This window comes from Rhipicephalus microplus, chromosome X (genome assembly GCF_043290135.1).
Source record: "Rhipicephalus microplus isolate Deutch F79 chromosome X, USDA_Rmic, whole genome shotgun sequence".
In the NCBI taxonomy this organism is placed as follows: Eukaryota; Metazoa; Arthropoda; class Arachnida; order Ixodida; family Ixodidae; genus Rhipicephalus; species Rhipicephalus microplus.
Window position 1 is genome coordinate 57613132 of NC_134710.1, and position 9916 is coordinate 57623047.

A 9916-nucleotide genomic window follows, 5' to 3' on the forward strand; every position below is an offset into this window, starting at 1 on the left:
CTTCTCATCAGCCATTCACTTAGTAGCACGCTTCACCGTGTAGTTTGAAGGCAGAATGACAAATATGCGCCATCTGCGCCCGCACGACAAGTGTGGCGCTAGTGTAGCAAACAATGTAAGTTACAAAGTAATTTTTATTCAGTGTTTATGTTGACTAGCACTAAATAAAATATATACTCAACTCTTTATATTTATTTATGAGTTTTAGTGTACCTCAGTTTTTTTTTATAATTGTATTAGGAGAACACACTGAAATTATTGCGCTGACGCCTGTGCTGCCACTGCTCGACGTTTTTTTTTTTTTTTTCGGCGCAACTAGGTTCGCGTTCGCACTACTTACTCATTTTCATATGGTCTGTGGTTGGCGAGCACATGGACGTGCGGGCTTGTGAGCTATGTTTTGATCGTGTGTGTGTGTCGCAGATTTGCGTTTCTACTTATTCGTGATGAAGGTTAGTGTATATTTATCTTTATGGAGCGCGAAGTAGTTGTGGATTTTGCTGCTGGGGTAGAACAAACACATCGTAAACACGTCTTCAGCTATCTGCAAGCCTGTTCGCTCGTCGGACAAAGGACTGTGCATGCATCAGCGTGCAGGTAAGTGGCATTTGCGGCAACATTTAATGCTCTTACAATACATTGTTGAGTGGTTGCGCTATTGAAAGAGAAATGATTTGCTCTTATTCACCGTATCCTTTGCTAGCCGTATCGGACTAAATTACCTCTATTACCGCCTGCATACCCTCTTGCTTCCCCTGTCACCACTGCAGTGCCAGTGTACTTTTGCAGTTAAAAGTTCATTTCCGCAACACTACCTCGCTTGAAAAAACATTGGGGTGGGGTTGTAGCTGCATTCATACTGGCACTTTTCTACCATTGGCTTTATGTAATGTTAACGGCTGAGTGTTGGGGCCTTGGGCCGCATTTTTTAGAGATGTAAAGTGTATGTAAATCAGTAAGTGAACAAATCATTGTCGCATCACTTCACTGGCATAGCCAGGCGGTTGCGCGCAAAATTTTTTTAGGCCGGGCGTAGGGAGCCCAAATTGACAACCATATTCGCTTGCCCGGCTTATTCAGATAAGCGGACCCCCCCCCCCCCTCCCCGCACGCCTAAAAAAAAAAAATATGCCCACATCACTGCGTCACTTGCTTCACCTCTGCGCTGAACGTACTATTTTATAAGCGCACCATCAAGCGAGCAGTTTACATATTGACAGAACAATTGGAGGAGGAATGACCCAAATCTTTCAGATTTCTTTAGTGATGCAAAACCTCAGCAAAACTGAATATTGTAAAAGACAATCATAAATGCTGTATGTTCTCGTTAGCGCTGTCATTATTCTGCATCATGAAATCTTTATGCACTGTGAAAACTTGGCATGCCGTTGAAGTCACATATCGACGTTAATACCAATCGACGAAAATTTCGACAACCTCAATAACGCCGTTTGGGATTCGCCGCATGCACATAATTAGGCTGATTCCCACTTGGCTGTTCTTAACCTGACTTCACTGCTACCAAATGAAACAATATTTGATGCATGTCTCTTACTTTTTTTTCAGGGATATGACACAAATTTGGTTATACTGCAGATAAAGATGCTCCCAACGACGCTAAAGTACAGAAAGCAAGTGAATTTTGGTAAGTGCAGACTTTTTGTACTACGTATATGAAAGCATCGCTTTTTAGGGGCAAACTGTGCATGTGTTGGCCAGAGAATAGTTCATTATGCCACATGGTTACACTGGCACTGACAATTCGACATGGCTCCGCTGGCCCGTGTGTGTGCTCACACTGTTACCGTTAAGATAAAATGTTTATGTTTTCATTGCAGGGATTGCTGTTTGTACTGAAAAGCCAACTGCCAAGATTTGTTTACGCTGGTACTCCTAAAAGTATGCTTTCCCTATTTACATGGATTTTGGCTTGCACAAAGCATAACACTTGGGCCTAGATTCACAAAGCTGTCCATGCGCAGGCCTTCATAACAGCGTTTCTTGACTTGCCTTTACCCCGTTTTCTGCAGATGTTTCGTGGGTTTCAAAGCGCCACAGCATGTTGACCTCCCCCACTCTGAAATATTCGCGTTCAAAGTTCCGCAAGAGTGGGCTTAACTTTCTTGTGCACCTCTTTGCTAGTCCAAGATACTGAAGTGTTATGCTCTTACTAGAGGTGGCAGTGTTTCTAACGTTTGTATTTCCATCACATTGACCAAGTATGCGATCTTGACTTGACTGGTAGCACATCCTCAACAAATGTCTTTGTGGCACATGTAGAAGGCAGTACAAAATAAATAGGCAGACATTCACACCTGGAGCTAACTTCTAATAATGCTTTTTTTTTTGGAAAGCATGGTGTGCTTATTCCAATTTGTCTAACAAGCAGTAACCTGTTTGGCTGTGAACCAACAAGACGTTGAACTAATAAAAGCTTCACATCTTGTTGCTCTCAAGTATATATGTATTGGCAAGCTATCTGTGACACTGTCAAACAAAGAATCAGAATATCTGTGCATGCCTTAAGATATTGTTACACGCAAGAAGTACACGAAAAGGTTGAAAAACAGGCGAGCCTGGATGGTTCGCGTTTACTTCCACAAGGGGTCTCGAGACAGCACACCCAACGTCGTCTTCCTTCTTCACCTTTTGTCTGAATGTTCATTCGCGCTGTATGCGCCGTGCATTGCAACCGCTCGTGACATTTCCCCGTTTGCAGACGAAGCCCGCCGGGCGAGTCACTCAGTGGTTCGTGCATTGCATAGCTTCATGCGAGCGACGTGCGCCACTTCTGTTTTAGCCGAGCGCCGTCCAGTGCTTGTGAGCCGTGCTATGCGGTAGTTGACCTCACTGAGGCGTTCGAGGATAACGTAGGGCCCGACATAGTGAGCGAGAAATTTCTGGTACAGGCCACGTTTCCGTAAAGGCGTCCAGAGCCACACCTGATCTCCAGGATTGAAGTGAACATGTCGGTGACGGTCGTCATAGCGGATCTTTGACCGGTCTTGCGAGGTGACGGTGCGTAGCCGAGCGAGGCGTCGCGCTTCTTCTGCTCTACAGAGAATCTCGTTGATCGGCTCACTGTGATGAGCAGAGTAGGGAAGCATAGTGTCAAGATTATAGCGTGGTGGACGAGCATAAAGGAGAAAGAAAGGTGAGTAACCAGTGGTCTCATGTCTTGCGGTGTTGAAAGCATAGGTGATGAAAGGCAAAATTGTGTCCCAGTTTTTGTGCGCGGAGTCGATGTACATGGACAGCATGTTGGCAAGCGTTCGGTTCGTGCGTTCCACTAGACCATTAGTCTGTGGATGGTATGGAGTGGAATGGCGGAAGCTTGATGAGCACAGACGAAGGGTCTCTTCGACAACATCCGCGGTAAATTGCCGCCCACGGTCGCTGATTACGATGCGAGGAGGTCCGTGTCTGAGGATAACTTGAAACAGCAAGAAGATGGAAACGTCTTTTGCTGTGGCCGACGGCAGTGCTGCCGTCTCACAATAACGGGTTAAGTGGTCTACGCAAACGATGACCCAACGATTGCCGTCTGTGGATCGCGGAAAAGGGCCCAGAAGATCTATACCAACTTGCTCAAAGGGGGTGCTAGGAGGCGAAACAGGCTGAAGGCGACCAGACGGCGCGTCAGTTGGTCGCTTGTAACGCTGACATTGGGTGCAGCTGGCGACGTACCGTTCGGTATCATTGCGCATCCGGGGCCAATAAAAGCGTTCCTGAGCACGGTAGAGTGTTCTTGTGCATCCAAGATGTCCGGAAGTTGGTTCGTCGTGCATGGCAGATAATACGTGACTGCGAAGGCTCTTGGGGACAACCAAAAGGTAGCGCGCACCGGTAGCCGAGAAGTTCGTCTTATATAGGGCGCCGTCACGTAAGCGAAAACGATTGTCTGCAGCGGACTCCCGCGCGGCCGCGAATAGCGGCTGTAAGCTGTCGTCTTTCCTCTGCTCTGATATGAAGGTATCCATATCCGGAAATCCCGTGGACACAAAAGCGATGTATTCATCAAAGTTGTCCGCGTCACATTCAGTCGTTGGGAGTGGCAGGCGAGAGAGACAATCAGCATCAGCGTGTCGCCGGCCGCTCTTGTAGGAAACAACGAAATCATACTCCTGCAGACGGAGCGCCCAGCGTGCTAGTCGACCAGAGGGATCCCGAAGATTCACAAGCCAGCATAAAGAGTGATGATCCGTGACGACAGTAAAGGGGCGCCCGTAAAGATACGATCGAAACCGTTGCACAGCGAAGACGACCGCCAGACACTCTTGTTCGGTGACAGTGTAGTTGCGCTCGGGGCGACTCAATGAGCGGCTAGCGTACGATATCACATGCTCGCTGTCGCCGACACGCTGAACTAGTACGGCGCCAATGCCAACACCACTAGCATCGGTATGAACTTCTGTCGGTGATGACGGATTGAAGTGGCGAAGAATAGGCTGGGACGTCAACAGTAGCTTTAGCTGCCGAAACGATGAGTCGCATTCCGAGCTCCACTCGAAAGGAACACCTTTTTGGAGAAGGCATGTGAGCGGATGAGCTATGTCAGCAAATTTGGGAATGAAACGGCGAAAGTAGGAGCATAACCCTAAAAAACTTCGTAGCTGCTTCACAGAGCGAGGTGCCTCGAATGCCTCCACAGCTGTTGTCTTTTGTGGATCTGGTCGTATACCTTCTTTGTCGATCAGGTGTCCCAGCACAAGTGTCTGTCGTTCACCAAAATGGCACTTTTTAGAATTAAGCACAAGGCCGGCCTTCCTCAAGCAGTTCAGTACCAAGTCCAGGCGCTCGTTATGCTCACGAAATGTTCGGCCGAAGATCACAACGTCGTCTAGGTAGCACATACAAACTTCCCACTTCAAACCGCGAAGTATAGTGTCCATGAACCTTTCAAACGTTGCGGGGGCGTTACAAAGCCCGAAAGGCATCACGTTGAATTCAAATAGTCCATCGGGCGTTACAAAAGCGGTCTTCTCTCTGTCATCCGGGTGCATAGGGATTTGCCAGTAACCTGATCGTAAATCCACAGAAGAGAAGTAAGAAGCCGCAAAGAGGCAATCGATGGCGTCGTCAATTCGTGGGAGTGGGTATACGTCTTTCCTAGTAACGGCATTTAGGCGACGGTAATCGACACAGAATCGCCACGTGCCGTCTTTCTTCTTCACCAGTATTACTGGAGCTGCCCAAGGGCTAGACGATTCCCGAATTACTCCTTTACCCATCATTTCTTCGACTTGAGCGCTGATGATCTTTCGCTCCGCAGAGGACACACGATATGGTTTTTGACGAATCGGTTCAGCGGATCCTGTGTTGATGCGATGGCGAGTACGGGATGCAGGAATCGATGTGGGGCCGTCGTGCTGTGCAAAGTCGAATATTGAAGAGTGTTTCGAGAGCAGGGCCATCAAAACACGACGTTCATGGTCACTGAGCGATGTAGCTACCATTCCGAGCATGTGTTCGTTTGCGGTGTGCGAGACACTGGTTTGTGCTGTATCCGGTAGTTCTGTAAGCACTGCCATAGGTATAAATGACTCTCCCTGAAACGTAGCAAGTTTTAGGCCTTGAGACAGCACTACGGCTTCAGTGGAGCAATTTAGCGTCCATAGCCCTGCGCATCCATCGGTAACTGAAACCATACAATACGGAACCAACACATTTTTCTTAAGACAGTTTCTATGGACCGGTTCCACCGCAACATCGAACGAAGTACTAACAGAAGACGAACAAACAACAGGAACGCGCATCGCGGATAAAGCGGGCACAACAGTGTCTTCAGAAACACAAAACACACTCTCTTGCTGGGATGATTCTTCTAAGAGCGCAGAGGACACACTTCCGCAAATACTGAGTTCTCCTGTTCGGCAGTCAACATTGGCGCCACACAATTTCAAAAAGTCAATGCCGAGAATTACATCGTGTGTGGAACGCGGAAGCACGGTAAACTCAGTGTTAAAGGTTTGACCACCCAAGGAGACATCCACGTTACACACACCAACCGGGTATAATGAGTCCCCACTCACTCCACGAAAGCTTGTGCTGTGGTCCCAATGAAACATAACCTTGCGTCCCAGCAGATTTTTGAACACCACACTCATGACAGAAACAGTTGCTCCCGTGTCGACTAAAGCCATGGTAGAAACGCCATCAATAAGTACATTAACCTTATTCTTCAGCATGAAGATAGGTGGAGGTATCCGAGTCGGCAGCAAAGATTTTCCAGCGACCTCACCTCCATCGGCCGCGCTGGCTAGTTTCCCGGCGGTGGTGACGCGAAGCGGCGTCGAGGAGATGATGACGTCACACGCCGTCTGGGAGATGGAGATCGAGACGCTCGGAAAGCTGGTGGTGGTGTCAGAGTACGTTCGGAGGCAGGAGAGCGGTAACGGTTTCGATACCTTTCTTGTTCTCCAGAATAGCTGTCCAGAGGGAAGTGACGGCTTCTTTCTTCTCGGAAGTAGCCTTCAAAAGTGGTGTTTCCTGGCCTATTAGTGTCCATTGCACGACCACCGTGTTGCATAAACGATCCCGACTGTCCATTGCTGAATGCCCGACGTCGGTTACAATACCTAGCTATGTGGCCAGGCGTGCCACAGTTGTAACACACGGGCAGAGGGCGAACTTCCGGACGCTGATTGAAATATTCCACAGCGGCCACAGGCTGAGAGTAACTCATCCCCTCCCCTTGGATGTCGTAGGCAGTGCTGGGTCTTCGTGGGCGAACGTCGCGTGGATGCTGATCAAAACGCCGATCAATCGAGTCGTAATGGCGTTGTTCGGTCTGGCCATAATGCGGGTCGTGTCGGTAGCTGTTACAATCCGCAGCATTCACCGAATGCTGCCAAGTAGCCGGAGGAGATGCGCAGACGGCGTCTCGGAAAGCGACGGAGGCGCAACGCGGCACCGCATAACGCGTTTGTTCTTCGTGCCGCAGGAGCTCCTCACGGACAATCTGCCGAATGGTAGCTGAGAGGTCTGTCTGCGGACTCGCGTCAACGCTGGCCACAGTCGTGACATTGGCTAGCCGTCCAAACTTCGGCGTGATTCGGCGAGTTTTCAGCGCCTCGAATGTGCGGCAGTGCCGAATCACGTCTGATACGGTGTTCAGGTTGTCTTTTCCAATGAGGAAGTTATAGACGTCTTCCGCAATACCTTTTAAAAGGTGTCCCACTTTATCTTCCTCGGGCATTCGAGAGTCGATGGTCTTACACAGCTTGAGAACTTCTTCAATATATGTCGTGCAAGTCTCGCCGATCACCTGAGCTCTCTGAGCTAAAGCTGTTTCCGCTCGTTTCTTCTTAGTGTCCGAGTCGCTAAAGCACTTCTTCATTTCTTCAATAAGACTGCTCCATGTAGTAAGCGTGTCGGCGTGGTTTTCATACCAAACCAGGGCCGTGTCCGTCAAATAAAAAACGACATGCCTGAGCTGGCTGGCCGGGTTCCAGTTGTTGCATTGGCTTACCCTTTCGTAATGGGTCAGCCATTCATCGAAGTCTTCCCCTGGCTTTGCTGAGAACGGCCGTGGCTCTCGGTAATGCTGATACAGCGGTGGTCTTGCCGAGGCATTGCTGAGGGGGTCATTTTGCTCCAGAGACATGTCGGGGCGCGATGGCGAAAGTCCGGCAAGGCGACGGCTTCTACGAAGTTCTGGTGCTGACGGCTCCGTCGTAGGTCGTGGGAGGTACCCAGCACAGCTCCACCAAATGTTACACGCAAGAAGTACACGAAAAGGTTGAAAAACAGGCGAGCCTGGATGGTTCGCGTTTACTTCCACAAGGGGTCTCGAGACAGCACACCCAACGTCGTCTTCCTTCTTCACCTTTTGTCTGAATGTTCATTCGCGCTGTATGCGCCGTGCATTGCAACCGCTCGTGACAATATATTGCTTCGTTTACATATTTCGTGGCTGTGACTCGTCAACCGAGTGAACAAATGCACCCTAGTTTTCTAAATTTAAAGCATTTTTTGAAGGTAGCACGGTCTACATTTATTTGTCTATAGTTTTGTCCAGCCGTTTGCGTCAGGTACAAAGAAATATACTGAAGATTATCATGTAGCCTCTGCAAATGGTTGCTTTCAAGCAGGCTTTGCATGCTTGGCTTGTGCCTACAGGTATTGCATAATTCAAGACGCAGCAGCGTATGATAGAACAGTAGAATCGAGAGCAACTATGTGCACGAGCTAAATAAGTATTTTAACATGAGCGGACAGTACGTGTTATTTGCCACACACATGACCTCATTTAGAATGCCCATTGGTGAATGGGCTCATAGAAATGTCACTCAGCTGTGTATAGGAAACAAGTTAACTGAACCTGAGGGTATCTTTAACTGCTACAAATATGCCTTGTTGAGGTGCTGCACATTTTCTTCCAGAATATTGCTGTCTGAGACATCATGTGAAGAGCGTCTACCACATCAGCATTTATATGGCTTGCCAAGTAACGTTTGGCCGAACCTTCCTTTTTTTCACATTTCGTTTTGCAGTAGACATCCTAGAATGTAAGCGCTGCTGCAGTGTGTGTGACTCATTGTTATGAATTGATTCTGGCATGTTTAACCTCACACTTCTATTTTTTTTCTTGAAGCAATGAGATGCTTCACATATGCCTGCGGTGACGTTCTGCTGCGCTAGCCTGATGGAAACACCAGCTGCGAAACTTGAGTTCTTCAGAATTGGAGAAGTTGCCCTTCTCTCACCAATGATGACACAGACTGCCCTATGCTAGAAATTCAAGATTGTTTTTCCATGGATGACGCAGAAAACCTTTGATGTATTATGGTGTTTGTTTAGTGCTGGCTGTGGTGTGGCGAAGTCTACTTTTACGTGTGGTCACACGTCGCCTCATAAAAAGAACAATAAAGCATTTATTTTCCTTTCAATATTGTCCACTTTTTGTGTTAGAAGCACCCAAGCAGTGCTCTTCCAAGGAGCTCTCGCCATGTGTTAAGCGTGTGACAAGCATACTCGAGATAAATACTCATTTCCCCAAGGAGTTACTGGAAGCATGTGCAGTTGGTTTTCAAAGAGTAACTTCGAACACGTGGGAGGAACGGTAAAGAGTAACTGTTGCTCTTAGAAGAGCAACTGGTGGGAGTAATGGTTGGTCGGCAGGGAGCAACTGGTGGGAGTAACTGTTGGTCTGCAGGGAGGAACTGGAGGGAGTAACTGTTCATCCCCCGAAGGAGGAACTGAAAGGAGAGCAACGGTTCCTCCCTCTGCAGTTACTCCTTTTAGGAGAGTAATGGGAGTGGCAATGCAATTGCTCCCTGAAAGGAGCAATCCCTATACCCCTGTTGCTCCGTTTTGGCTTAGAGTGTAGCACATTGATTTATTCATTGCTGTTGTAATAAGTAAGCGAACACGGAGCGCTCAATTACAGAGCCGTACATTTTCCCTGACCATACTGTATACGGAGCTATTTGTTCGACAAATCGTCGTACTCACCTTTTCGCTGATCGCGGACACTTGCACAGGTTTGTAGGCTGTTTGCGATAGCACGCGGCGCGCGATAATGCAGGTCCCCGTGGCATAAGAAAGCAAAAAGCACAATATTTGAGAAATATTAGTCAAGGAATGCACACGTATAGCGTTCATGAAAACCAGCACGACAAAGCTCAATCCGCGCGATAGATTACGACCACCGGGCATTATAAACAACCAGTGCGGGACGCCAACATTTGTTCTGAGGAATGCACACCCATGTTGTATCGAGAAGAATGAGGGGAGCTTTAGAGTGACTTCAGGGGTGCTGCACCCCCTGCCATGAGTGCGTATTAAAACTGCGTTACTCGGGGCGCGTTCTCCGTGTATATATAAAAAGCAGGCATGGTGGTTGAGTGGCCGTAGCATTGAAAGTAGTCAAGCAGATCCTCCGTGAGCAGTCACAACGTGGTTTATTTCGACG

The 9916-nt window shown here is 48.2% G+C and overlaps 1 long non-coding RNA gene across 1 annotated transcript; it reads left to right on the plus strand.

Moving 5' to 3' along the window:
- The first annotated feature begins 283 nt into the window (after positions 1-283).
- Positions 284-8891, plus strand: LOC142776847 (uncharacterized). Its single transcript, XR_012887837.1, has 4 exons — positions 284-597; positions 1567-1645; positions 1839-1899; positions 8385-8891. It is a non-coding gene; the product is annotated as an uncharacterized LOC142776847 (long non-coding RNA).
- Positions 8892-9916: the final 1025 nt, after the last annotated feature.